Source organism: Gasterosteus aculeatus, chromosome 12, assembly GCF_964276395.1.
Source record: "Gasterosteus aculeatus chromosome 12, fGasAcu3.hap1.1, whole genome shotgun sequence".
NCBI lineage: Eukaryota > Metazoa > Chordata > Actinopteri > Perciformes > Gasterosteidae > Gasterosteus > Gasterosteus aculeatus.
Window position 1 is genome coordinate 20862180 of NC_135700.1, and position 13083 is coordinate 20875262.

At 45.6% G+C, this 13083-nt stretch overlaps 1 protein-coding gene across 4 annotated transcripts in view; it reads left to right on the top strand.

Moving 5' to 3' along the window:
- Positions 1–5515: 5515 nt before the first annotated feature.
- Positions 5516–13083, top strand: part of znf609b (zinc finger protein 609b) — a 58238-nt gene continuing 50670 nt past the window's right edge. For all 4 annotated transcript variants that reach the window (XM_078085657.1, XM_078085660.1, XM_078085658.1 and 1 more), the window contains exon 1: positions 5516–6024. The gene's annotated coding sequence lies outside the window, so the exon portion shown is untranslated. The remainder of the gene's footprint in view (positions 6025–13083) is intronic.

Here is a 13083-nt window from a genome sequence, read left to right on the forward strand (position 1 = left end):
AGTGGATCCTCGCAGAGTCAACTGCAACCCCGCCAACCCAATACGGACTGTCTGTATTTCTTGTTGATGCCCTTGCAAAATAGATCATACGGGCTGATCGATTTGCCCTGGTTCCAGTCATTGTGCTGAGCTAACAGGCTGTAGAGTGGTATCAATCTTCTCTTAATCGCCAATTAGCAAATAAGCTAATAAGCTCAAAATGTCAAAGCTTTTCTTTAAATAGGAGCAACTTGCTGTCTGTGGTGCTTCTATGTTCTATCACTGGGCCTTAGGCCTCTTCTGCCACATCACACAGCATCCACCCTACTGTAAATGATGCTAGTGGAGATGGGAGGGAGACGAATCACAGTGGACGAAGGAATGTTACACTCAGCGCGGCATCTAATTTTGAGCACCAATAAGAACGCCATCTAAAATCAATCCGCCTTTCATCCGGCTAGCCAATATTTTAAATTAAATTAGACATAAAATGGTTATGTATTTATTCATCATTTTGGCTGAAGCGGTTGCCCAGCTGAATCTCCTGATTGAAATTAAGTGCAATTGACTCCAGTCCAGCAGTATGCCTTCCCCGCCATCCAGCCAAGTTTCCTGTTGTAGAAGCAGCAGGACCTTTGTGTGCTTGCTGAGAGACTGATTGGACTGAGGGCGCAGGGTCCCCTCCCCCCATCCCCACAGGCCCGGAGGAGGAATTAGGCTTCGAGGCACTTTAGAAGAGGTGGCGGCAGGCTGGGGAACAATACAACCTGGGAACAGCTTGTGGCTCATCCATCTCAGGGATGTGTTACAGAGCGCTGCCTGTCGAGCCAGAGTGGGTGTACAAAGGAAATATTTAGCAAAGGGGTCTCGTCAATATGTGGCTAATTATAGATAATTTGACAGCAGGATCTGCTGCATTGATATCATTGCCGTGGTTACCCATCGCCTCAGCAGATCAACAACATGTCAACATGTTACTCACGTACGCCGCCTTGGCGTTTTCACCGGCAGGAAGTGATATCGGCTGTTTGGGGAGCTGTGGATCAGTTCAAAGAACAGTTTGGGGGGGGAACACTGCAGCGAGTTCGACGAGAAGACGTCACGCCGGATAGCTTAGCTTAGCACAAGGACAGGAAACGGGAAAGCGGCGAAACCAGCTGCTGGCATTTTAAGAAATGTCGAACCATAGAGCCCGTCCAGCGTCCGGAGCGAATCATGTCGTCAATGACCTGTATGTAGCGGCTCGTCTTCATAGAGTAGCTAAATAGAGCAGAAGGCCTTTGTGCCGTCTCGAGAGTGTCATGGCTCGTCGACTTTGGTTAGTCCAGACGCACAAGGTGGGCCCCATCTGAGGAGGGGGGGGCACATGAACGTTTGAAAGCTTCAGCCCTTCAAGGCAAGTGAGCGATACGCAGAGTGGGATCCAAGACGTGAACGTCTGCATGTGTTCCTGTCTCCTATGACCTGTTTGCCCTTGAGGTGTGGGCCCCGGCGAATGTTCATGTCTCTTCAATGAATTACCTTTACCTAAAAGGAGATGTTTGTTGCGCCAGTAAGCGGCTCACCGACCGAGAGCCGAGCGACCTCGCAAAAGGCCGTCGCCTCGACCAGAAAATTATCGTGAGTCCTCAATGGGAGAGCAGATGCATAAATTCAATTAAAAATGGATTTGCCATCACAAATGGCTTTCCCTTGCTGCCATTTGTAAAGATCCACCGATAAGTGATCAATTTAATTCATGACCTTTCGACCTCGCTGAATGAGCCGGTGGCTGTAACAACACAAATGTAGCAGGGTGCATTTACAATTATGACCCCATTTGTTCCCCACAGAGAGCACCACACAGTGAAATAACTGAAACCCCAAACTAAAGAGACTCCCGTGTGTTGATATTAGTGCGTGGCCACAGAAGAGCCCCCCCACCGGGACATCTCCATTGCTTCTCCAAGCTTTTGAACACACATGATTGTCTGTCTTGTAGGCATCCACTTGTCACGAGGGCTAAAGCTCTGAACACAGTGATTTGTCAAGCTTTAGTCTCTTGAATATGTAAAATAGTCCCTTCCAGTGCTCTGTTTTCTCAGGAGCAGGCACTGTAACAGATACATAACATGATTACTCTGGATTAACTATTAGCATATTGCTATATGATCAACAATAACTACAGAGCTGCGTTTGCCGCGGGCTTACACAGCGCGTTGTTATTCTCCTGCCTGTTCAAATATAATGATACCACTGATATGTATATTTAACAAAACAAAAATGTAGAGCGACAACAAAACAAATACCATATGCTCACCATACTATATATATATATATATATATATATATATATAAAATCATCTTCAATATTTCATGACTGCAGAACCATTTCTGTTTAGCTTATTGGGTAAATTTCTTAGTTTGTCTCAAATAAGAGGGAGAAATTGCATTACTTTCAGACTTCATACTAAGGAACTGATTGAGTTAAAAGACTAATTTGTGTATTTTTTACAGCTTATAGCCCCCATTTTTTCTGCGATGTTTAAACCACATATTTATCCAAAAAGTCCTCTAGAAACCAGAACTGTACAATTCAGTTTTTAAAATCTCCTCAATGTATCCAGTATTACTTTATTGACATTAGTGTTCATTGCTGATTAATTCTCTGCCCTTGGTCGATCTCATGTTCGCTAAGAATTATTTCTGCTGGGCTTAATGCATGTTGTTGTCTGCATGACTCTCATCCATTAAGCACTAATGGTAGAAGACCGTTGCTGGTGTTTGCTATTACCATTCAATAAAATAACCCAGAGGGGGAAGAAACCAACGTACGACTCCTCTCCATCTGAATATCGGGACTGTGGCTGTCACCCCCTCGTTCACTCTTTCTCTTCCAATATAATAGACACTCAATAGTTCTTCAATAGTGCCATTGTATAGTGTGGCATGAATTACTTTTTCTTGTAATGCTCAGATAATGTGTTGGATGGCCCCTGTTGTCAATGAAGGACCATGTTTACCATGCCCACCATCTTAAGTAAGCACTTTAGCATTGTAACATTTGCTAATTAACAGACATAAAGAACAACGGAAGACAATGGGAATGTCATTTTGCAGGTATTTTTGAACCAATAAGACCTACACCTACTAAAGTTTGGGGACATGAATGTTTGGACCAAATTTCTTGGCCATCCATCAAAGAGTTGATGCATTTCACACACAAAAAAATCAACATGTCGGTGCAGAGGAAAAGTCGGGGGATCACCTAAGTAATTAAGGAACATCCACAGGGGATAATGAATGGCTGCACCAACTGTCATGGCGAACAATTGGATACTTTTTTAGATATTTCACTGAAAACGAAAAAAGCAAAGGGCGAGTCAGTGAATCAGGAATGCTCCTCTGGGGACCATGCACGTCTTTACAAAATGTCATGGCAACCAATACAATAGTGAGACATCACAGTCCGGACCAAAGTGGCGGGCCAATGAACCGACGGACTGACTGATGGATCCCTAAAGACCCGGCTCTCGAAAACACCAGCAGATGTAAGCGGGAGGAACATCTCACGCTTTGCGGCATATCAGTCTGGAGAAGGGAAATAAATTGAGTCATGGTGAAAAGAATGTGCTATATATGTGAAGGCTGTTTCAATAATACATTGTGTTGTATGATTTGTGTTTGATTTAGTTTATTTTACATAGTGTCACGTTTACAGTATATGTTACTGCCGGTGGGGAATGTGCTGCAGTGCTCTCAGTCGACGCAGATCTTGAATCCAGACATGTGCGAGCGTCTCTTTAAAATGGTTTTCAGGGCTTTACAGCTTATTTTATAGAGTAATGGAAAGATGATCACAGGAATCAAGCCCGCCCCTCTGTGATTCCACATGGCTGGCTGATTAGCCCCTTTTTTCACTAATGGAAAACACATGGCGTCCGCACAGCTTGTTCATTTTCCGTTTTTTTTTTTTTTTGTCAATTTGGTGCAACGCTCGGTAACGAGAGCACTTTGGTTTTGGAGCCTCGGGATTGAAGGGCAGTTGTCGTCAGAAATCTGTCCCCTCCAGGACCCACTTGCCTCCGACTGTTATTTAGCTTTCCAATGGAGCCTGGCGGCTCCCTGGGGGAAGGCACGAGTGTGCCTGCCAGCAGGAATGCATTGGAGGTAGTGGAGGAAGATGGAGGATGGATGGGAGGATGGTGAGTAGCTGCTGCTGCGGCTGCTTTTCCCCCTCTGTGTGAAAACGAGTCCATTAATTCATCCCCCCTCCCCCGCCGCCTCTGCCTCCCCCCTCCAGCCCTCCCTGTGCCTGTTGTCTCTGTTTGCTAGCGAGATGATTCCTTCTGTCATGTCAAAGGCAACATTATCATATTCTTGTTGCCTGGGAAACCAGCGCTGTGAGAGACAACGACTTAAAGCCTTGGCGGTGTTTGAAGCTGGTAAACATGAAAGGTTATCCGTTGAGTCGGAATCCTAACATAAATGAACGGGTCTCGTTGTTGGAGGATTTTTTGATTTTATTTTGCCCGGCGCACTGTTATGCAGAGATATTCTCAGTTCAGGGGAATTAGAACACAGCTGATCCCAACATGTTCAATTTGCCCTGAAGTGTGAGGATCAATTTTTAACCTCAGCATTGTTTTTCTTCTTGTGGAATCGTAGTTTTAAGTGTGTTGACATTAAACAAGATGCAAATTTGATGCGGTTGGAAGCAAGGGAAACCAGCAATTATTTACAGATGGTATCATTAAAGAATGTTTCCTTCAGTGTGTTCATGATTAAATTCAGTCTCTAAACAAAATACAGCATGTAAAAGATTATCTTTCATTAGGGGGTTCATAAATGACTGCCTCAATCAAACCACTTTCTAATAACGAACCATTTATATCTTCTAAGCCTTAAATAACACATTTTATTAGTTGTTATTTACAAGTGTTTGATAATCCTCTATTCTCTCAGTTACATGAATGGATACTAGTATAAACAACGTTAGGGTCTGACCAGGTTTTGACAAATCCCTTTGGCAGATCTTTATCCTGCTTTTCCTTATTTAGTATTCCTTTACTCATTCCTGCTTATACTTTTCATTAAGGGACATTCAAAGCAGGACATTTTGTCCAGTGTGGTATTAGTGGTTTTACTAAGTAGGTAAACAATCAGGAATCCAACACTGTTTGTATCTAATCTAATTCATTTAATTCACTCAATTACTTTTAGATAAATGGTTTTCTTTTTAAACTAATACTTCAGTTTTATTGTTCCTTTTTCATAAATGACATGATTTGATGATATTTGGCAACACCATACCGTATACAGTATACCTCCCTACGTGGTATTTTGAATACTTGTTTTACTTGGAATAGAGTATATTTAGCCAGGGCATTTGTACCTTTGATTCAACAACGGATCTCAGTAGCACTTCCTGCATCACTGCAGTCAAACTAGCTGGTGGGTACTCCTCTCTGACAACAAAACACGCCGAATCCCGATCCATTCCGAGGGGCCGATCCGGTTCCACGTCTTTAAGCCCGGGCGCTCCGCGGAGTGCGGTGACAGTTCAATCCGAGCCGGAGCTCCTCCTCCTGGATTTACCCCCCGCCCCCGCCGCCGCTGGTTGGCTACATTGTATCAGTTCCCACACGAAGAACCACCACGGCACTCATCCACGAACGGCGAATACGGAGGAATTAACCTGGATGGTAAACCGTTCTCTGTGGGATTAATCGACAAAGAAGGTCGCGTAGGGGAGACTGGACTTGTATCGGGCTTGAGACGGGACCGGTAAAAAAAAAAGGGGGGGAAAAATGCCCTCCGGACTCGGGTTGTTTTCGATGAGGACGGTATCTCCAAGTGTGATGGCAGAAGTCCAGTGAATCGCTGGCCTCCCTTCCTCGCTCGTGTTGGATGTCTCGGGGAGTGCGCTGCCACTGGTTTCTGCCGCTTCACATTTCTTTTGAGGTTTTATTCAAATTCACACTCTTGATTTGTCCCTTTTTTTTAATGGAGTGAACGCCACCATGGACAGACCAGGGTTTGGAATAGGAGTGGCTAGCTAAGTCGGTAAGTTACCACCTTTCTTTTCTTCTTCCTCTCCCCCCTCCTCTCATTGTTGATAGTGCTACGAGTCGTTAGCCATTTAACGTTAGCCTTGCGTGCAAAGCGAGCTGGCTAGCTCCAACACGGCGTGCGGCAGCAGCGGGAGAGCTAGCCGAAGCCCGACTGCACTCTGAGCTCATTGTTTCACTCTGCCAGCTAGCGTCAGATTAGCTCGTTGCCCCCCACCCCCCCGCGAGCTAAGTTAGCCTCGTTAGCGCGTTGAAGTTCAACCAACGTACGAGCGTGTGGAACTGCTAGCTAAGTGACGTCACAGCCCCCGCCGCCGCCGCGGCAGCTCGACGCAGTTTAACTCGCCGTCAACGGGCGGCAGCGTCGGTTGTTGTAACGGCCGCGGATCGCCGCGTTTAAACCGGTTCAAGGGTTAATGGAGGAAAAACGCGAGCGAAAGCGGCGGATTCCACCAGTGCTGCGTGTCCACGGTGGGTTCCAAGCTCGGGGGGGGGGGGCGGCTCAGGGGACCCCAGGGCATCCGTTGGGGTGGGGGGGGGGTCTCGAGATAAAGAGAGAGAACCCTTTCATTTCTGCTTTAACTGTTCGCTCCGTTTCAGCAGCATGTGAGAATATGTGTGAAACTGATTATTTGCTGCTCACGTTTCATTTCCGCTGCTGGTTCCACTGTAACAACCCGCTCCTTTCACTTATGACACAGGGGGACAAGATGCCATTAAAATGGTGGATTGTGCTCTTAATACATTTGCTGCCCTTCATCTCCACCTTACTTCAATTAAAGCAATATTATTATTTTTTAAACATTTTTAATATTCTGATAAAATGGCTCCAACTGGCATAATTTCACCATAGTACTCTATATGGATTTGACTAGTAAACGAAAAGGAGACCTGTCATCAATCAGTTGCATTTTAAACGAAGCATTTGTCTAAAATGGGTCGTAAGTTTAGCCGTAAATGCAAAAAGAAGAGCATGCGTTCAACAGAACGCGTTATATTCGGTTATATTCACCATTGTTCCCGACCTGCAAGTGCCAAAAGCTAATCAAATGGGACACGGCTGTTCAAAAACTTGTTTCTGCTAGTGCAACTTTGTAGAGCTCACAATGCAACTAAATCTGGTTGTGACAACTTAATAAACCGTCCCAGTGTTTGCTAACTCTTCTCCAATGAAAGTAGCCGGCAGAACGAGCTAAAGACGACAAATTGGAAAACCAGCGGCTTCTTTCAAGCCTCCCCGTGAAACCGCTCTCCCAAAACAGTCTTTATGATGGTAAAAACCCAAATCTGACATTAATGGTACTCGCAGAGAGCTAGCAGCTTGTGAAAGCATCGAGCCGAATGAAATGATGGGACGGGCTTAATGCGCTTCTGGGATTGCTGAAGCGAGTATCCACCTTTTTTATTACTAAAGGCCTTAACCTGGTATCACTACATGGATGGACATCTAGTCTAAGGCAGTGCTTGGAATTGTATTGTTATAATACAGATTTGACAAAGGGTCAAAAATGTCTTAAAATGCCATTTAATTCTGGTTAATTTAAAGCATTGGGCATATCTATGGCAACGCATCTCTCAATAGCTTGTGGGGATTCATCGGGTTCCGAGAAGTACCAAGCGACACCGCCTCCATTCATTTGGAGGTTCACCACCAAGCTCTGAACATTTTGTATTTAAACTTGAACAACGTTATTTAGAAATCGGCAAATGTTGTGTGTTTAACAAAGAACTGTACTCTTTAAAAAAAACAAAACATTTTTATATATATTTTTTTAAACCTGCAAGTACCGTTGCCTCAAAGATCCGGTACTAGTCGGGTGTGATACCCAACTACAGATGTGCTAATTCCGTACACAGATGTAGGTGAGAGCGGCCATAAGATGTGTATTCAATGTAATGGGTGGTTTCTTTGTTCAATAAGCTGGTTGCCAAGTGTCAAATCCCCTACTTTCAATGCCTTTTGTTGACACGACTTTGAATATACGGCAGTGAAACCCATAACCTGTTCATTAAGGACCTTGAACATTCTCGTCCAACGCTGCGGTTCATTTTAAACATCCGTTTGGCCGCGTAGTTGTCGGGGTGTGGTGATGTCTCTGGGCTGGAGTCCCCGATAAAGGAAAGCCTTAACAAACTGTTAGTGGGAGATAGTAACCCTCCTCAACACAATCGTAGCATTGTACCGCTAATCCCCTTTTGTCATGCAATAAACCCGGCGCATTTCTTAGTTTAGCATCCTGTTAGCTCGCAGCAGACTCGCAGCCCTGAATGCTTTATTGCAGAGCCTGTAGCAGCCGGTGTCTCCAGACGTGGTGGTTGTTAATGATTTCATGTGTCATGCAGGAAGTACGGGCAACGCAGTAGACAAAATGACCCCACACATGCATAGCACCGCAAATGCATTGCGTGGGTCGCAGTAATAGTGTTTCGTTTTACTGCACCAGCCACAGAAGGCGATCTTGTTCCAGGGGGCCGAGAGAAGAGCACCTTTTACTGAAGCCCCTGTAATATGTCAGCCGGGCCTATAAATGATTCAGGGCTTAAATGACTTGGCCCGTGAGAGTGTTCGGTCGGCACTGATTCATTACGGACTCTTTCTATTGATTTTACACATTTTAAGGGCGTTTCTTTCACGGCGCGGCCTATAATTACTTATCCTTCTTGTGTACTCGTTACAAAGAAAATCAATATAAGCGATGGTAATAAAACACTGCCATGGCAAGACATTTTCCCATTGGATTTGTGTATTGTTTCAACTGAAATTGTGTAGCTGATAAAATAATAATTTGCTCGCTGATCCTGTTCATAATCATGGCACTTCTTCAGAGAAAACGTTTATATTTCCCTGTGTGGAAGCTTGAGTAGCAGCTTGGACTTGTTCCCTTTCCATTTGACTACCTTTTCAAAAGTGGTTATTCTCCATTCGATAACCCCCCCCCCCCCCCCCTTTTTAGCAGTAATTCGTTTTAACCAATGCAACGGGTGTTAAGAGCCTTGTTGCTGCACTCCAGACGTGTTTTGTGGAATGTGACATCTGAGTCATCAGTTGTGAAGTGGAAGGGAAATTTAAGACTCTTAAGCGGCGCACTATAACATGACATTTTATAGATGTCGGAGATGTGTAAATTGGCCCAACGCTTGGATTAGAGCCTGGTTTGTACATGAGAGCGGTGCCACTTGAGGAAACAACTATTTCCTCATTCATCCACTTTGATTTTTCTGATAACTGAGGAAGCATTTAGTCTCATGGATCTGCCAAAAACAGTGCAAGTTCAGGGTTGGTTTTGACTAAGCCTTGCTTAGTCTATTCCACGTCATGGTGAATATCAAAGAAACGGAGGAAGAGAATTTAAGTGGTTTTTTTTAGAGGTCCAGGGCGTCAGATTAGCCCGGGACAAGGGGATTATGTTGGCTGTGTCAGGCTCCCGTCATCTCAGGGCCTCACACCAGCCGATGGCAAAGTAAGAAAAGATTCAGCCCGTATCCTTAAAGGTAGCCGGTACTTTAAAAGCTTTCAGCTACCTCACAAGCACCTGAGAGAAGCCATTCACTTTGGGGGGCCGCAGACCCCCACATGCGCTCATAACCTCGGTCTGTATGCACGCTAAATGAGGGGGCGAATACCCTTAATGCCCTTTAGTGCAGCGGCGAGTCCATATTAAGCCTCCTAATGTGGTGAGTGTCATTAGGCCCTGTAGCACCTTTTCTAGGTTAAATCATTATCCGGCGTCTCCCCCAAGGTTGAGATTTATTTGAAGATGTGGTGGGGGGCTGGGCCGGTTTTAAGCGCCGTCCGGAGGCTCTCAAGGCCAACCCCCTTTAGTCTCTGCAGAAGAACATCATCACACTGACCTGACCCGGGGGGGGGGGGGGTCATTGTACATTTCTTCTCAATGCAATTATGTTTTTTTTAAGGACTTTCGAAGGATAAAATACTGCATGAATCTTAGACATTTGTCTAAACACACACGGGTTACAATCAGCAGCTATTTTGAAAATCTATGCCTTTTTGTGTAAAAGGATCCAATGCAAAACTTCTTACTTTTACGACCGCAGCCATTAATAAAGGATTTAGTATTCAAAAAGTCCTTTCTTTTGCATCGTGACCCCCCTGAACCAGAGTGGTCTTGCCTGTAGACACAAGTTTCTGACTCGCATTGAAGCTTTCAGGTCGTTTTTTTTTTTTTTGTATCGTGCTCCACAGCGTTTCGTGTAAAACGAGGGTTTCAGAAGTGCCGGATCATCTCTTCTTCGCCAGCAGGAACAAAATGCTGACGTTCGGATGCAGCATGCGGCCAACATCGCTGCTCAACGGGCACCCGAGAAATGTTTAAGAAATGGCAGCGAAACTACAGCTGGATTCCCTCCTGGACGCCTCTTCACACGGGATGAATAATCCGCTTGTTGCTGTTTTTATTTGTCCGAGCACGGTGCAGCTCGCGGTTGGATTAAACATTGCGTCTGAAATGAACGTGTGTACTAATTGTAAAGCCTGAATGTGTCGTTTGACCAAGTGGTATCGTGGGTTAAAGAATAGGAAACTTGGCGTGAGATTTTATTTTATTTTTTTAAAGCACTGAGTGGATTTCTCACTCACCAATTACAGACAAAAAGAGCACACACACGGAACGCTTGTTGCACAGCGGCTGCTTTGCCAAAGAATGGTGATCCATCTTTTCCTGGGACGCGAGCCCAGGTTACACTCCACCCCCCCTCCTCCTCCTCCCAGCTATAAAGATATTGTCAGTTTTTGTGGCGCAGCGGAGTGAGTGCTGCAGAAATGTCTCCTTTGCCTTTCGGTTTGAAATCGCCGTCCTTGGCGCTCTAAGGGAGTCAATCCGAAGACTCGCGCTGACAGGTTTGCTTTTTACTCTCGCGCCGCCGCCGCAGCAAACCGAGCCCCCGTCGAGTCGCATCACACGGCCTCTCCCGGTGGCGTTTTTCATTCATCCACTCGAGAAGCCGCATGACCTCATTAATCACTCTCGCCCCACTTCTTCCCCGACACTGGTGATCTTTTTTTTCCGCTTGAAGTTACACACTCCTGATTAGCACACCGGTGTAGAAACAACGATGCAAAGCTGCTGTGATGTTTACAAGATGCCCTGCACTTGAAAACCTTGCAGACAGGAAGCACATGAGCGTGGCGTCCTGGCGCCCACTTTAAGCCCTGACATGGGCCGTCTTTTATGACGATGGCGTCTGGAGTTTTTTTTTTTTTTCTTCGTCGTAAAGCAAGAAAGAGCCGTGAAGACGCGCTGCGTGGGAATCCGGCACGTCGCTTGTGACGCCGGCGACCAAAGGCCCCTCCTTTGCTCGTCCACTAAGGACCAAATTGGTGAAAAGCCTGAAGCGGAAACGGGTGATCAAGTGGAACTTGAACACCAACGTCGGTACTTGACGGTTATCGCTAACGGAGATCTACTGGCCCGTTTCACCCCCCTTGCACGGCAACCGATGCTTCAACCACTCTAGTCGGAAACACATTCCCATCAAAGCAGCTTCCCTTCATGGAGACTGTGAAGTGTTGTATTCTCTCTGTGATCATGTCCAGCTCTTTTTTTTTTTACTTCGCTTTGATAATGAAGTCACTGGAATCACAGGCGTACATTTGTTTCATTCTCCAGAACATATAAATATCATGGGCATAGTTTATGAGGCAATATATTTTCATTTGTTCAATCGCTTGAAACATTGCTCGATAAACTGGATGTGTTTTTTAAGCTTATATTTTTTACAGGTTGAGCGACTGCTTTGCAGAAATCCCCCTTAAATCCAGTAGCATTCTGAAGCAATCTTATAAGGGCACTCACGGTTTGACAGTCACGGTTGCCATAAGCAACCAGATTTGGGCCGGTGGCAACCATTTTGTGTAGTCTGGTTCTTTGGTAACCAATAAACACGCTCATTCCTCTGCCCTGACAATCCTAATGACAATGAGCGCTGCGTTTGGGGTTTGTAGGAAATAGGAATAGAGTAAAACCCAAACAAAACGGATGTTGCAACGAGAGCGTTGATGATTTGTTAGAAACCAGCGATCCCGTCGGGCCTCCGGGCGTCTTCATTATCTGTTCTTGTTCATTTTTCAATTAATCTGACAAGGTTATGGCACCTGATCTGACCCGGACAGAAAATGTGTCCTCCCTTTGAAGGGAAATCAATAGAGAGATCACACTTCAACGTGTCAATCTGAAGAGTTCTGAAATCAGCCCAGAGCCGCGATGCATTTTGTCAGCGTTCGTTTGCACTGCGGACGGTGGTGTAAAGACGGGGCAGCGATGTTACACATGAGTGCATTGGACCAGTTTGGGTGGGAAAGGTCTCACTTAACCTCTTCAGGACGATTCCTGACGTTGAGGTGTCTCCATCCGCTTCAGCGGAGGCTTGTACTTGAACAGCTTTTGTCGGCTTCGTGTCCTTCCCCAGCCCCCCTGTCAACATATTTCTGTTCCTCGCTCTTGTTTGCTCGTGGAGAAAAGAACATGGAGCAGGCGGAAAAATAAAAAAATAAAAAAAACGTCACGATCCACCCCTCAAACGTGCGTTTCGTGATCTCGAATAGCCGTTTTCCAGAAGACCTCTTCTAACGGAGACCCTTCTTTCAACAAACGGAATAAATGGAGGTGAACTCCAATTACTTTGAGTGTGTCATAAATGCACTTCTATCCCGTGAGGCGGCGGGGGCCGCGACCATCAGCATCTGAGCTGTAAATCAGTTCCCTACGCCGCAGGACTTTACCGCGGGCGCAGCGAAACAAGTCGCCGGAGAAGCATAAATTCAGCTTTAGTGTTATTAGCAGTAAAGGGAAATATTGCCATCCTGCACGCTGTGAATATTTATGTGGCACGGCGCCGCTGAGGAGGAGAAATTGTGCCGGCGTGGACGCTTGTCTCGGGCCTTTCTGGCCACGTGCCGTTATCCTCAAAGAATGTATTGATTACACACCCACTTCAAAGGTGTGTGTGTGTGTGGGGGGGGGGCGAGGTCCGAGGGGCCACCTGTTTGTTTTGCATTTTAATTCGGCAGGCACCATAAAAGAAGATTGACGGTGTC